The 16,259-nt window shown below is 40.2% G+C and overlaps 2 long non-coding RNA genes across 3 annotated transcripts in view; both read left to right on the top strand.

Moving 5' to 3' along the window:
- LOC143357319 (uncharacterized) overlaps window positions 1-16,259 on the top strand; it is a 283,862-nt gene that overhangs the window by 21,473 nt on the left and 246,130 nt on the right. The window lies entirely within an intron of this gene.
- LOC143357230 (uncharacterized) lies at window positions 270-2,258 on the top strand. Of its 2 annotated transcripts, none has more exons than XR_013082787.1 (3): window positions 270-510; window positions 1,991-2,112; window positions 2,177-2,258. It is a non-coding gene; the product is annotated as an uncharacterized LOC143357230 (long non-coding RNA). The 2 variants fall into 2 exon arrangements; XR_013082788.1 differs by lacking the exon at window positions 270-510 and adding an exon at window positions 1,810-1,903.

Below are 16,259 nucleotides of genomic sequence, written 5' to 3' on the forward strand. Positions count from 1 at the left end.
TATTGTTAGGTTTCTAAAATTTATGATACTTCAAGTTATTTTAAATTTTACAATTTTCATTATAGAGATTAATAATAAAATTAAATTAAGGTAAAAATGCCTAAATTAATTAATCTAACGTAAAGTAATTTTTTCCTTTACGACAATGTTCTCCGCGGCTTTGTTAAGGAGTTATCAACGAAAAACACGAACCAATCAGACGGATTCTGGCCCAGCCAATGCCAACGCCAGACTCAGCGCGAGTTGTTGTAGCTGTGCTCTGATTGGTCTGTACTTTTCGTTAATAACTTCCAACAAAGTCGCCGAGAACAATTTCGCAAAGAAAAATGTTACTTCAAATCACCTCAGGAATCACCCCTTTAAAGAAAATGCAACATTTTTGGGAGACCCCGTATAGCTCCACCCGTATACTCTTCCACTGCATGAATCAGTCGATAATTCAATTACAGGGGAAATCTCTGATTCAGTAAACCAGTCGACTGAAAATACATGGCATGGACCTAAAGGAAGGTGTTTAGTTCTGCCAGGTTCTGCGGGTTGAAGCTAAGACGGAAAGGGAGTAGATCTCTAAAACATGGACCTAAAGGACGATGCCTATGTAGTTCTGCGGGGTTCAAGCGAAAGACGGAAGGGCCGTCAGCCTCTAGAACGTCCTTCAGCCATCTTGGTAGGTGTAGGAATTCGGGTCACCAATGTAGTGTTGCGTCGCAGTGTGGTGGAATAGGGACTTTTGTTGTGGGTTCGAGTGCCCGAGGAGCGCTGAAGCGCTCTGCTCGTGGAGGTTAACAAATAAACTTAATACACAGGGTAAATGGCGAAAACTGTTATAGATTTTATTGGTAGTTCTTTGAGATGTAACTCCCTCGGGTCTACAATGAGTTCTGTCTCATCCTGGAGCTTTAAATCCTTTCCCAGCTTCTTCCTTCTCGTCTCGCTTCCTTAGCCAATAGGAAAATTAGGATCTTCTGGCTAGGCGTTGATTCGTCGGATCACTCGTCTTCCGGTTGCTGCTTGATGGTGATTGGTAGTGGATGGATCTTAATAGCGCACGCACGGGAGTGGGGTATGCATGAGGGTGAAGCCCCGCCAAAACGAGGGACGTGGGGCCATGTGGGACCGAACAAGAGAGAGGTCCGAGGGAGTTCCAAGAGGTCCTTGACTGAGAATTTATGACCTCTTGTCCTTAACTAATTCCGGACTTCGACTATCCCTAATTTATGTAGAATTGGAGAAGCTACTCTAAGAGGCTGCGTGACTTTCTCTAAATTCCGCAATTAGTCTCGCCGACTCGAATTTCGTCAAGGATCTCTATAGAACTCTCCCGGTCTTTCTTTACCTACTCTAAACTATCGCGCCCAAATAAAATACATATGTATGAAATACGCGATGACATCTTATATTTAACCCTTTGCAGTCGAAGCTATATTTCAACTCCAAAACAAAACATTTCTTCCGACCTAGAATATTTCGCTTCTACATATTTTTTTTATGTTACACATACGAGAATGGTGCATTTTACTTGTACAATACCGAAATGTTTAGTAAAAGATATTTTGAATAATGATACAACAATTTTTAGCGGTGCCTTACAGTCGCCATTCGAGCGCTAAGGGTTAAATTTGCCTCTCCGCGCCATTAATCGATACTATATATATCTAACTAAGGTCGCGTGGTCAACTGGCCACGCTACAGTAGGAATGCATCGGTCGGGGGTAAAGGCGAGCCCACATAGGAGCACCTACTAGTGCCCTCTGCAGCCGGGTTAAGTATTAAAAGTGGCGGTATTCTTTGGTTACTCCGTTTTGTAGTCAGCGATATTTGCTTGGTTTCGCCAGTTTCGCCTGCGTTGTATTTCGTTCATTATTTTAAAATATATTATTGTTTGGTAGGATTTCAAAATTACGTAAGTACCATAAAAATGTCAAATAAAATAGTGAGAGTATTGTATTTGAAGTATAAAAATTGTTATAAAAATATAAATTCTTAATAGGTTTAGTGATCATCAGTGGTAAAAATGCCCACGTGCGTTGTCAAAAGCTGTGCAAATAGAACTTCCAAGAAGAATTGTACGCAGGAGATGAATACGCAGGTGACAAAAATCACTTTTCATAGGTAAGCACGAAGGAAGAAGGGGTTTCACATAAAAAATTCCTTTTATAGATAATTTATTTCTTAGGCTTCAGTCGACTTCACCTGACGAGTATATGGTGTGTTCAGGAGCGAGGATTTAGATGGTACTTCCACATCGTGTACAAGGTAAAAACCATATGCTATACCTACCATTATTCTTTTTTGGGAATTCTGAATTTAAGCTTAACCCTTCTGCATTTGTTAATAATAATTGTGCAATTCTAGTTGCTCCTCCGAATCTTCAAGTTCGTTGAATTTTTTGTTAAATATTTCCTCATTCTTTACAAACATGGATTACTCTGATGAGGAATTAATGGTAATCGATATGGTCAACGAATAATATAGAATTGGTACATTGTAGAACGCAGTACAATTTCCTGTATTTATGCTCTTTACTTCGGTATATAGTAATAATTTTTTAAATGCACTTTTAACCTGACGTGCTGTTGAGTTGTTATTATTTCTATCCATGCTTCTAATGCAAGAGAAAAATAATTTTAGGTGATCTTGAATGCACCAATGTACAGGAATATGTGAAACATGAGTTGTTTGACAAATATTCTTAAAAAGCAATATAAGGGACTCCATACATATACAGTCGCGTCGGTATTTAAGTTGATGCTTATATTTTTAGAAAATTGATGATAAAAGCGTGTAATAAAAGTTAATAACATATGAATTTCTAACAGAAATATATTCATTTAGTCATCATAAATTCAACAGAAACAGTAGTTTTAGTTTATATCAAAACAATAATAAATTAAAGATTTTTAATATTTTTGCTGATGTCGGAAATTAAATTGACGCTAAATATAATGTAAATAATATTATGTTTAACATAATTCCAATCGTTTTTCATAATCAGCTGGTAGAAGCTCTTGTACCCGCGTATAATGATATGGATGTCTGTTATCAGTGAAAACCCCAGTTGGTACGAGGCATTGAAATAATCATCGAATTAATTAATTTCCTTCGAGACATGATTCGAAGGGTCCTGTTAATAATTGTCGGTGACAACGTATGAACACTTTATAGTTCGGCACTCTGCATATTTTTGGTTCATAAATACTTGTGGCATTTCCATATGAGAACTCCAACAACTTACTAATAGCTATTACTGGCGGAAATTACTTTTAATCTTAGGTGACCTCAGATAGTAAACATAGTTTACATAAGCATACTTAACGTAAACATTGCTGATCTATTCGAGCCAATGCTTGCAGTAACAGCAAATCGGTTACTATTCCTATATTACTTGAATTCCGTAATTTTGTTATACCTTTTTAATAAAGCTCTATGTGACCTATGTTTACATAACATTTTTTTCTTATTAAGTGCCATAGAATATACTGACAAAGTTTCATTCTGAAACTCTGGGACACCCTGTATAAGCTTATGCTATTATAGTAAAATCTCGTTGTATGCTAGTGCCAACCTTGCGTTTCCAAGTCAGTCGAAAACCTCGCACCACCGCGGTGAGTAGCCGAAGCTCGAGAGCCGTCGCGGCCACAACATTGTCGGCTATATCGGTGTGAGACCAGAAGACCACTACTAATCCAATTACAAAACGTCTTTATTTTTCGTTATTTTTTTATGAAACTTTTACCAACATTTTCGTGGCATTTTTCTGATTAAAATGTAACCAAATATGATATAATTCCTATGATATTTACTTGTGTAACGAGCGATGAAAGCTTCGAACGCAGAGGAGGACAGCGTATGGGAAAGATAAAGACGTAGAGAGTCGCGGCCGCCGGCACAGATCAAAGGTTGTGTGAGCGCAGGCTTTTAAATATAAAATTTAACTTCTTTATTATAAATTTCTTTTTTATGAGACTTTCACCAACGTATTCATGCCATTTTTGTAATTAAAATGATAAATATGATATATATATATATATATATATATATATATATATATATATATAATTTCGATGATATTTACGTGTGTAATGAACGATGGAAGTCTTTCCATAACAATTACATTAACGGAAAATTAGTGTAAATGTGATCCGATTTATATCGCGTTTGATATCATTTTAATCAGAATAATGCCAAAAATATATTGATGAAAGTCTCATAAAAAAAGGCCTGCGCTCACGCGGGCTTTGATCTGTGCCGGCGGCCGCGACTTTTCGCGGCTCTTTCTTCCCATACGCTGTCCTTCTCTGTGTTCGAAACTTTTATCGCCTGTTACACAAGTAAATATCATCGGAATTATATCATGTTTGGTTTCATTTTAATCAGAAAAATGCCACGAATATGTTGGTAAAAGTTTCATAAATAAATAACGAAAAATAAAGAAGTTTTGTAATTGGATTAGTAGCGGTCTTCTGGTCTTACACCGATATAGCCGACAATGTGTGAGACACTCCTCGGCGACGACGGCTCTCGAGCTTCGCTGTCCGCTTCCCCGTGCAACATTGTATCGGAGACAGATATTCCTTCCGTTTCAACGTCAGTAGTGTTTGAATGTCATAGGTTTCTTATGACTTTCAAACGGTATGACTCTTAGGTTTCCAGCGTGCCCTGTGTATTTCATATGGGACACTCGGCGAGAACCTCCGATTTTGTATTTGTGTCAGTAAAAAGAACGGCGGGACTGACATACAACGAGATTTCACTGTATTGACTGCTACATTGTTAAATCCAATGTGGATTATCTTCTGACCACATCCTAGATTTTTGATGGCAAATTACATTGTTCGTATAAAAAATGCATTCATCCATTGTCATCAATTTTCGAATAAAACTTGGATCATATGCAATTTTATCGAAAAACCATAATGAAAATTCTACTCGAGGTCCAATATTGTGAGGAAAAATTTGTTGCACGTCTGTTGGCTTGTATGCTTTCAAATTATGCTTTTTAAGAATTTTATGAACACTCGTTTTTGGGAGTACACAATTGGCTGAGACGCAACGAATGGATGTTCGAGGGCACGTGTTGAAAGCGGCGTCGTCGCCTATTCCCGTGAACAGCTAAATGGGCACTGACTGACAAAACATAGAGGCAAGGCAAGGGACCCCAGACGGAGCAAAAACAGAAGCCGCGTGTTTACTCGTCCGTGGCATCGCACGAGCGGCATTGCGTCGCGAGATGACACGTCTGTGACCTTATACAAACAGCACCGGCGTCGCGACATAAGGGTCAGATTATACTAGGCATATCAGACTCTGAGGCTCTATAAACGCTAGATAGAAAAACAGGGTAAACAAATTCTCAGAATTTGACAGAATTTGGCTACCCAGTTTTTGTATCTAGCGTTTATACACCCTCAGCGTCTGACCCGCCTAGTATAACCTGACCTTAACATGTCCGTGGAAGCGAAGCAGTTAAAATCGCAGTATTATTTTGATCGTGGTCGGAGTACCTTCTTCTCGTTCGCTGTCACGATTTCGAAAATTGTGTTGTGTAGTGTTTAGTGATTGTGTAGAAGTGTAACGTTTCGTGCTTCGAAAATAGGCTCCAAAAGACAGGCACAATTATTTGGACGTGTTGGACGAGTCAATAATAGCGTGCTGTGGAACCAACGGAGGAACTGATGATTCTGAAAAATTTGTAAGTGTACTTTACATTAGCATTTTATAATGTAGGTTTAGTATTCGTATGTATAACATTGGATACAAGGTTTTCTTTCATATTTTGCAACTTCAAAGGCTATAGCCGGTTTTGTAATTATAACTTAGTTTTTCACGGAAAAAACGCCGAAAAAGTGGTTTTTATGTTTTCCTACTATGACGCACCAATCGCAGGAATTTGAAAAAAATTGAGCATAATACTTAGGACAATATCTCATTGCTAAATTAATTATGTTCTAGTGTCTCTTCGATTTCCATATGAAATCTGCATTTTTTCGATTTTTTTCGTATTTTTCGATTTTGACAGCCAGAGTTTGCAACGGAAAAATCTGAAAACCAGGGCAGATTTGACCCCCAAAACCGGCTATAGCCTTTATGATCCGAATGGACAGGGTGACAATGATTTGGTACGGGCCTAGCGACAAATCCCTTAACACTAAATCTATCGACATTTCATGTATACCTAATCGTACCATGAGCGGTCAAATGACCGCTTCAAAAAAAAATATGTATCTTAATATAGAAAGACATGCTATGAAATTTTTTCGGAAAGTAAACAATAAAGAAAGTTGTGAATATTGAAAAATGGGTTGTATGTACATTATAGGAAAAGTCAATAAGTTATATGGCGATACAGTAACGTTGTATACAAGAAATTCTAAACGAAATTTCAAAAACGGTCATTTGACCGCGCGTTGGTAGGTTTAGTGTTAAAATTTTGTTTGTTCGAGGCACGCACACGACTATGTTCTGTCTCATCGACACGGTTATGCGAACTGTACTAGTAGGCTTTTGTCTATACGTATAACTCAACACAATCAAATTTTGCAAAAACTTTAACGGCTTATATCTCGATAACTATTTGTTTGCAACGTATGGTTCTTTTCAAATTTTTTCTTTCCTCAATGTATAGAAGGTCTTGATATAAAAAAACTTTAACAACAATTTTCTTTCTTATAAACAATTTTACGGCGTTTCTTTGACAAATATCCACCGATCCACTGGTGTAGATTCACTCCTAGGACGGATGACCATTACTTTTTACACACCCTGTACATATGAGGGACAAGCACTTATGTATATTCCTTTACTTATTGCAAAATTATAAATTCCATTATCGCACTTTAATTTCTTAATCATTTTTCTAGTAAAATTTTGTATTTCATTAACATATTCTACGAAGCACTCATAGACTTGATCCTTAGTTTTAATGCAACTCTTGCTAGTTTGCTATATTCATCAATGAATGAGAGAAAATATCGTTCACCACGATTGCCAGCTGTTGCATGTGGTCCATTTGAGTCGGAGTGAACGACTTCCAATGTTTCTTGTGTTTTTGATCTATTATATTAAAACGGTTGATTATGCATTTTATTCTGAATACAAATAGCACATTTAATATGATCAGGTTCTAATTCCTTCGCTAATCCAATCAACAACTCATTTCTGTATAAGATATTTAGATAATTGAAATTTACATGTCCAAGGTATTGGGCGTGGATATCAAAATATCAAGAAGGTTTTAACTTAACCTAATGTTTATTTAACTATGTACACTATAGGAACTATTAACATATTTAACATTATATCTAACCGTGTGCTTTACACGTGAGACTCGTGGCGTTCATCTCAAACATACTCTGAACACTGTGAACACAGCGCTGCGCACGCGCCGTCGCGCATGGCACGTTTCGTGCGAGTCCCTTCAGGAGCGTACCTCGCTCCTATCACAAGGGTGCAATGCCATTTTTCCTTTTGAGTTTGTATTCCTTTCATTTTCATACTTAATGCATTAGCACACATTTCACCATCTTGATTTTTAATAAAACTTGTAAGTGAAGTGGGTAAGGGGATATAAAATACCAGAGACTGTCCTCACTTCATTTATTACTGATATCGGTAAGCGCGAAGGTCAGTGCAGTGTTGGTGTTGTCGTCTCGGAGGCTTACTATCGACTGGCGACTCTCGTTGCAATCTTAAGCACGACGGAGTTAGAGAAGGCAAAATGATAGGGGAGAAAAAGAAAAGAGAATAGAAAAGGAAAACTTGAGAAGACAGTGACAGCGATAGGGACAGCGGAAAAGAGTCATAAACAGAGAAAGCTAAGAGGTAGGCGAAGGACCGAGACTAACGAAAACCAGAACCCTGGCGACGTTCTCAAGGATGCATGGGAAATTCGTGAAGGGCCGGTTACCAAGCATGCGACTAGCAGACAGGAAATAGAGAATAATAGCGTGACAGAGTTAGAAGGGAAAGAGAAATTCTTAGAAGAAATATATGCATTGGCGTACGTGGTGATATTGCCACCACAGTACCCCCCTGCCAGTAATTGAAACAATTACGAAAAAGTTAATAACGCAAACTACACTGAATACCATAATTGTCGAATACAATGCAAAATAACATAAAATATGTAACGCAAAATGTAGCATAACTATGAATAAATACAATATACATACGCATAACCGCTTAAATTCACAAAACATATTACACACAAATACATACACGATACATAATATGAGACTCTAGATGTAATACTATGTCTAAACTTTACACATAATCATGATAAACACGAAAACATTGCGAATAAAACTGATAGAGAGAAAAAAGAATTCGTACCCACGCATATACTCTACCGAGTGGCTTGAAACCGGTCGGGAAAACGTACACGTCTACCAGAGCGTGTGACACGCGCTTGTAAATCTGGCGTATGCGTTGGCGTATTTATAATAGTACTGGGTACATCATGCACCGATGTAGGGTTCACATTGTCTTCCGCTAAAATATACGCGGGCTTTAATCTGTCAATAGATACGGTTACATCTTTTCCTTTAATATTTACAACGCAATTTTTGTCATCTCGACGAACTACGGCGTACGGACCTGTATATGGAGGTTGTAAAATGGTTTTAGCTGAATCTGTACGAATAAAAACGTGGGATGTTGTATGTAAATCTTTGAAAATGAACGATTTTTTTAGTGAATGTCGTGATCCGTTAACTGGGTTTAATTTTGCAAAATGATTACGTAATCTAGAAACGAAATTAGAAACATCCTCTATTTCGGCTGAACCTGTAGATAAAAACTCTCCAGGTAATTTCAAAGGTTCGCCATAAACTAACTCGGCCGACGTTGTACTGAGGTCGTCCTTCCATGCCGAACGAATACCCAATAAAACGGTCGGTAATATTTCGGTCCACTTTTCGGATTGGTGACATTTAATTGCAGCTTTGAGCTGTCGGTGAAAACGCTCTACCATCCCATTCGCTGCCGGGTGGTACGCCGTAGTACGCAGATGCTTAGAGCCAATCAGGTTATTAAGGGCATAAAATAATTTGGACTCGAATTGTCGGCCCTGATCGGTCGTAATACGCAAAGGAGTCCCAAAACGCGATACCCAACCGTCATAAAAGGTTCGGGCTACCGTCTGGGCCTCCTGATCGGTCATCGGAAACGCCTCCGGCCATCGAGTGTACCTGTCGACGCAGGTCAGGCAGTATCGATACCCTTCGGACACAGGTAATATTACTATATCCAAGTGAATATGTTCAAAGCGGGCGGAGGGTTTAGCAAAAGCAGAAATGGGTGAATTTACGTGTTTTGTTATCTTAGATTTCTGGCACGGTATACAACAACGCGCCCAGGCACGAATATCGCTTTTAATCGACGGCCAAACATAACGCTGTGTTATGAGCTTGACCGTCGCATTAATGCCCGGGTGTGACAAACCATGTATTTGGTCAAAGACTGCACGTCGGAAAGGGAGAGTAATATATGGCCTTATATTTTCTAAAGATGTATCGCAGTACAATTCGGCAGGTGAACCGGTCAATGATATTTTACGCAAGTGCAACCCTGACGTACTATTTATTAATTGCTGTAATTCTTGGTCGTGGGCTTGCGATTCTGCTAATGCCTCAAAATTAATAAACGAAGACACTGCGTTAATTCTAGACAACGCGTCAGCCACCACGTTTTCTTTTCCGGAAATATGAATAATATCGGTTGTAAATTGTGCAATGTAGTCTAAGTAACGGAATTGACGCGGGGAACATTTGTCTGGTTTTTGTCGGAATGCAAAAGTTATAGGTTTGTTATATTTTTGCTCGGCAGTTCCTAATTTCTTGGAGAAGAATGCAAGTGGTTGCCACGTATTGTCGACATGCTGTTGTAACACAGCTCCCACGGTAAAATCAGAGGCATCGCAGGTAATGGCCAGAGTGGCATTGACCTCAGGGTGTGCAAGAAGGGTCGCACCTGCCAGAGCATCCTAGCAGGCAACGAAGGCCTGTTGCGCCTCAGGTGTCCAGGTCAGTGGAGCCTTGCCTTTTACGTTGCCCGCTAACAGGTTGTTTAGGGGTGCTTGGCTGATAGCGGCGTTAGAAATAAAACGACGATAGAAATTTAACATGCCTAGAAACTGTCGTAGGTCTTTTGCAGTTTTCGGTAACGGGTAATTTGTAATTGCCTCTACCTTATCAGGCAAAGGTTGTGTGCCTTGGCTATTTACACGGTAACCTAAAAATTTTACCTCTCCTTTTCCGAACGTACATTTATTGGGGTTAATGATTATGCCGTATTCCTTTAATTTGCCAAACAGAAGTTTCAAATGATGGAGGTGCTCGGCCGGAGATTCTGACGCTACTAAAATATCGTCTATATAAGCATAACAAAAATCGAATTCGCGTAAAACTTCATCTATAAATCTTTGAAAAGTTTGTGCTGCGTTACGTAAGCCAAATGACATAAAGGGGAATTCGAAGAGTCCAAACGGGGTAGCTATTGCGGTTTTCTTGACATCTTCAGGAGCGACGGGAATCTGATTATAAGCGCGGACCAGGTCTATGGTGGAAAATATTTGTTTACCAGATAACTGCTGTGCGAAATCTTCTATGTGGCGTACGGGGTAACGGTCCGGTATTGAGCGTGCATTTAATGCTCGGTAATCGCCACAGGGTCTCCAAGCCTCGCCATCTTTCTTCAGCACCATGTGGAGCGGCGATGACCATGGGCTCTTCGACGGTCGCGCAATGCCCATATGCATCATTAATTTAAATTCTTCCTTAGCTGCCCTGAGCCGGTCCGGGGCGAGCCGCCGTGGCTTGCAGGATACGGGTGGTCCAGGGGTGGTTTGTATGTGGTGAACGGTATGATGCGTCGTTTCGCACGGCACTCCGCAAGGCCGGGTGAGCTCTGGCATTGTAGTCAGAAGCTCATGATATTCCGTATTTCCGAAGACTGTCTTTATTGAGGATATCTCCTCATCGGAATATTTTCCCCGAACCTTAACCGACGTTGTTCTGTCGACCAGGCAGCGGTTACGTATGTCGACCAGCAAATCGAAATAATTAAGAAAGTCGACTCCGATTATTGGTTTCGACACGTCTGCCACTACGAACCGCCAAATAAAATCGCGCCGGAGACCCAAACGTAAATTTAATGTTACGGTGCCGTAGGTGTAAATGATGCTTCCGTTTGCCGCCGTCAGTTCGTAGCTCGACCTTTCTCGCGGGCCGTGCAATAGTTTGCGCGGGTACACGCAAAGATCGGCGCCCGTGTCTATTAAAAATTGTACCTTGGTATGGTAATCGGTAACAAATAGACGGCGGGATGGGGGAAAAGGGTCGCTGGCCGCCATCAACGTCCTCCCTGGTCGTTTCCCGCGGCAGAACCGCTGAAGTTGCATGGCGACACGCATTTATGTGCATTCCCTCCATAACGCCAATGGTACCAACACTTTCCGTTGTAATCAGGAGGTGCCTGATACTCGTTGTGTCTGCGACTCCCTCGATCGCGTGAACCCGATGGCGAACGGTTCCGGGAATTCGATCGGCGGTGGTAAAAGGGTCTGCTTTGTCGTCCTCTATCCTGATAAATCAGCTCCTTCAGTTCCGAAATCTCTTGGCGTAAGGACAACGTCATCTGTGCCATCCTTGCATTCAGTAATAACTCCGTATCCGGATTAACCGGTGTTACCGCACCGTGAGGCGAGGGACCCGGATGGCCAGTATCGCAAATATGCGCTCGCGGTGTCGTCGTGTCCGCTATGGCGTCCGCTAAATCGGCGACCTTGTTTAGTTCGGTGTCCTTTTGTGTAGCCAATATTACCTGCATATTGGTAGGCAACCGACTCACCCAAAGTGTACGCAGTACGGAATCCGGCACGGTCGTACCTGCCAACCCCCGCAGGTGTCGCAAGAATTGCGACGGCTTGCGATCCCCGATCTCTTCGCGTTCAAGGAGCCGTCTCGTCTTTTGGTCTTGTGACGCGCCGATCCGACGAATCAATTCCTCCTTTAATTTTGAGAAAGGGGTCGTTGGGGGAGGGTTGATGATGATATCCCTCACTTCTGTAGCGTACTGGGGGGTCAGTGCCCCTAAAACGTAACCGAATTTCGTAGCTTCGGTGGTTATTCCGGACGCCTCAAAACTTCTCTCGACCATCGAGAACCACATTTCCGGATCGCCTGGACAAAACTCGGGTATTCTCACGCCCACTTTCGCTATCGCTGGCGCGGTCGTTTCCATAATTGAGGTTTATTTCGATATAAAGTCACTTAAATGTTACTATGTACACTTACACCACCAAAGTCTAAAGTTATTGTTATTATTAAGCACACTGACACTGAAATACATAAACCGCACAAACCGATCACGTCGGGGTCACCAATGAAGTGGGTAAGGGGATATAAAATACCAGAGACTGTCCTCACTTCATTTATTACTGATATCGGTAAGCGCGAAGGTCAGTGCAGTGTTGGTGTTGTCGTCTCGGAGGCTTACTATCGACTGGCGACTCTCGTTGCAATCTTAAGCACGACGGAGTTAGAGAAGGCAAAATGATAGGGGAGAAAAAGAAAAGAGAATAGAAAAGGAAAACTTGAGAAGACAGTGACAGCGATAGGGACAGCGGAAAAGAGTCATAAACAGAGAAAGCTAAGAGGTAGGCGAAGGACCGAGACTAACGAAAACCAGAACCCTGGCGACGTTCTCAAGGATGCATGGGAAATTCGTGAAGGGCCGGTTACCAAGCATGCGACTAGCAGACAGGAAATAGAGAATAATAGCGTGACAGAGTTAGAAGGGAAAGAGAAATTCTTAGAAGAAATATATGCATTGGCGTACGTGGTGATATTGCCACCACATAAGTTTGTAGAGACTTCCTTCCTTTTTTGTTATTGCCACTAATTCATTCTTGTTATTATATATTTTTGATACATCACCTTGTGAGACAATTTTATTTTTGTTCGTTACTTTGACATAGCTGATTAGATTTTGCTTCATATCTCTCACATATAATACATTTGGTAGTGTTAATTTTAACTTAACTTTTTTAGCATCTAACTTTTGTAGCTTGTAATATTCTACCATCCCCAAGCTTCACTTCAGTGGGTTTCCTCAGAGTGATACATTCATCGTAGTATGTACTGTCATTTATAATGTGGTCTGTACACCCACTATCCAACAAACAATTTATTTGATTTTTACTAGGTGGATTTTCATTTTCCACCATTGATGGTTTTACTGAAGCAATTTCCTTCTCGCGATTCAGTGCCCTGATAGTTTCCACGTCCTCCACGGTAATTTCCTCTTTTATTTGGATAATAACCTCGGTTTTGGTTATTTTGATATCTGCCCCGTGCACTTTGATAGCGATCGCGTTTATGATATCCTCGCTGGATATTCGTACTTAATCGACGTCAATCTTTACTAATATGGCAGATACAGTCGGTCATGAAAATATTCGGACACCACTATAGTTTTGACTATTATAGTCCGTACTTCAGAAATTTATGCAATAAGAACAAAAAGAGGTTTCACGTATGTTACTATCCAGTTTATAGTTAACAAAAACATAAGAGATATTTATTTACGATAAGTGATTACATAAATAATAAAAGAAAAATGGAACGAAAATATTCGAACACTTGCTATTGTCACGTCCGGCGGTTCGCCGATAAACGCCTAAACAAGGACCATTAGTATTATCACACGGGAAAACAAAATAAGATCGAAATATACGTGACAACCCGACGCGGTTAAAAATACTCCGACTTATCTTCCTGCAAGACACGCAGATGAAGACCAGATTACAGATTAGACGCAAAAGAGGAAAGTATCAAATTACTCGGTAATTTAAACATACTATTAAGCGAACTGTTATAAGTGCTCTAGCTTATGCGCTATGAGAATTCATCCTTGTATAATCTGATTCAGAACTAAACCCAAAATAAACCAAACCTTTGCCGTTTTTATATAAAATTTAAGGTACAATTTATTTAACCAGCCCTCAATCTCCCGAACCAAAACCGGTGAACGCAGGTAGGTTCAAAACTGCGCCTTATCCCCGGAAAACTATAAACAGCCCCATCTGGGACGTAACAAATTTGGTGACAGCGGTGGGATAGAGCGCAGGATTGAGGATTGGAAAAATAGTTCTTTTCAATTGAATCAAAATGGCAAGCCCGACTAACAGCAGAGCAGAAATTAAAGGTTCTGAATCAGAGCTATTAAGAATACCCGTAGAACAGATCAAAAAATCCCAAAAAGAACATCCAACTTGGTTGAAAATCGCGAAGTACGCAACAATTACACGAATGCGCGAATTAGTTTTTATAGACGACATCTTCGATAAAAATAGGTATCTGCACATTTTGCAAAACAATTTTTAAAAAAGTGCTGGTAATATGAGACTTCAAAGTGGGATAAAATTTTATCAGGATAACGACCCAAAGCACAAAACGCGTATTGTGCAAGAATTCTTATTATAAACTTGCAAGAATGTGCTCCACCCACCACTGCAATCGCCAGATTTGGAGCCCATTGAAAATTTATGGGATGAATTAGATCGCCGAATTTCAACAACTCCCATAAGCAAAAAGGACGAACTAAAAAGACGTCTGTAAGAAGAATGGCTTCGTATTGGGCAAGATTATTTAAAAAGAATAATTTGTAATATGCCAACGCGATTACGGCACGTCATAAAACATATGGGATATCCAACAAAATATTAATTTATAAAAACAAGATTTATATATAGTGTTATAAACTTAGTTTTGATAGCGTCCAAATATTTTCGTGACATGAAAATGAGCGTACATTCCATTTTTCTTTTATTATTTATATAATCACTTATCGTAAATAAATATCTCTTATGTTTTCGTTAACTACACACTGCATAGTAACATACGTGAAACCTCGTTTTGTTCTTATTGCATACATTTCTGAAGTACAGAGTATAATAGTCAAAATTATAGTGGTTTCCGAATATTTTCGTGACCGATTGTATTTCCACAATTGAAGCACGTTTGTTGCCTCTTACCATTTCCTGATGAATCGGCATAAATGCATTTGATTTTGCACCAATTTTTTCATTTGTGTCCGTTGCATTTTGTTCAACCTGGAGCCTCGCGAGAAATTTAGGGAGATCAACTGAATTTCGTTAATTCGCAAGGTGGTCGAGAGATGCTCTAGGCATTCCTTCCTTAGTGGGAGATTCGGTAGAATAGGCGGTATTTGATTAAGAGAGTTGAAATGTTGATGAAATAGCTCGATTGAGCAGTCTAAATATATTTTCAACAAAAGATAACAAAATAACGTACTAAAGATTTTCGCCTTCGCGATAACAAGCAGTACACGCACGCGGTCGCTACGCTCATTGCAAGACTCGTCCAGCACGCCAAGAGCACGGAGCTTGCGCTCACGATTCTCGTTATGTTGTTTTGTGCCTATTCGCAACCGATATGCATCCGTAGATTTTTGTTTGGATGCTTTTCCGGGACGGGACTTCTTCCTCATGAAGGAGTTAGGTTTAACCACAGGGGTATCCTCCTTTTCAGATACAATATCCATTTTATCACTCATGATGACAATCTGGCTCCCGTACAATCTGCACGAAAAATGTACGCGGTCGCTACGCAATCTCAATAACAAACCGCAAGTGTTACAACGCACGAAATCGAAAATGACCGGAGAAACGACACAGAACGCACGGAATCGAAAATGACCGGAAGCTAAATTATGTGCCTCGCTTGGCCTAACGCGTGCGGTTCGATCTAAGTCTAATGCTCGACTCGTCTTCGCGGTAATGCGCGAGCACACGCGTCGCAGGCGAAGTGACGTCACATGTCACAGGTACGGCTACCGAATTTGTCCGTTTCCTCGTATTCAAAACGTCTCCAACGGCAGAACATACACGGAGCACACCAAACAAACAGTTTACAGTTCCCCAAGGATTCCGTGTCAAACCCGTTACGTCCGTGTCCCACAACTACATACATAGGGTGTCTAACACATTTTTTGCTTTAATTATTTTAATTTTAATTTTACCCTTCAGATAATCGACTGTTCTGTCCTTTTATGGTAATATATCGATGAGATCGCCAATATGGCTATATGAACTTGTTAAACAATTGGTTGTTAGGGATAATGTGCAGTGGTGATTGACTTGTAAAACAGATACTGAATTTATTGCGACAAGAGAGATCTTGTAAACGCGTGACGGTTACAATTTGAAATCGAAAAGATGGCGACTGAATTACTGAGCA

The sequence above is a fragment of the Halictus rubicundus genome, chromosome 9, assembly GCF_050948215.1.
Source record: "Halictus rubicundus isolate RS-2024b chromosome 9, iyHalRubi1_principal, whole genome shotgun sequence".
In the NCBI taxonomy this organism is placed as follows: Eukaryota; Metazoa; Arthropoda; class Insecta; order Hymenoptera; family Halictidae; genus Halictus; species Halictus rubicundus.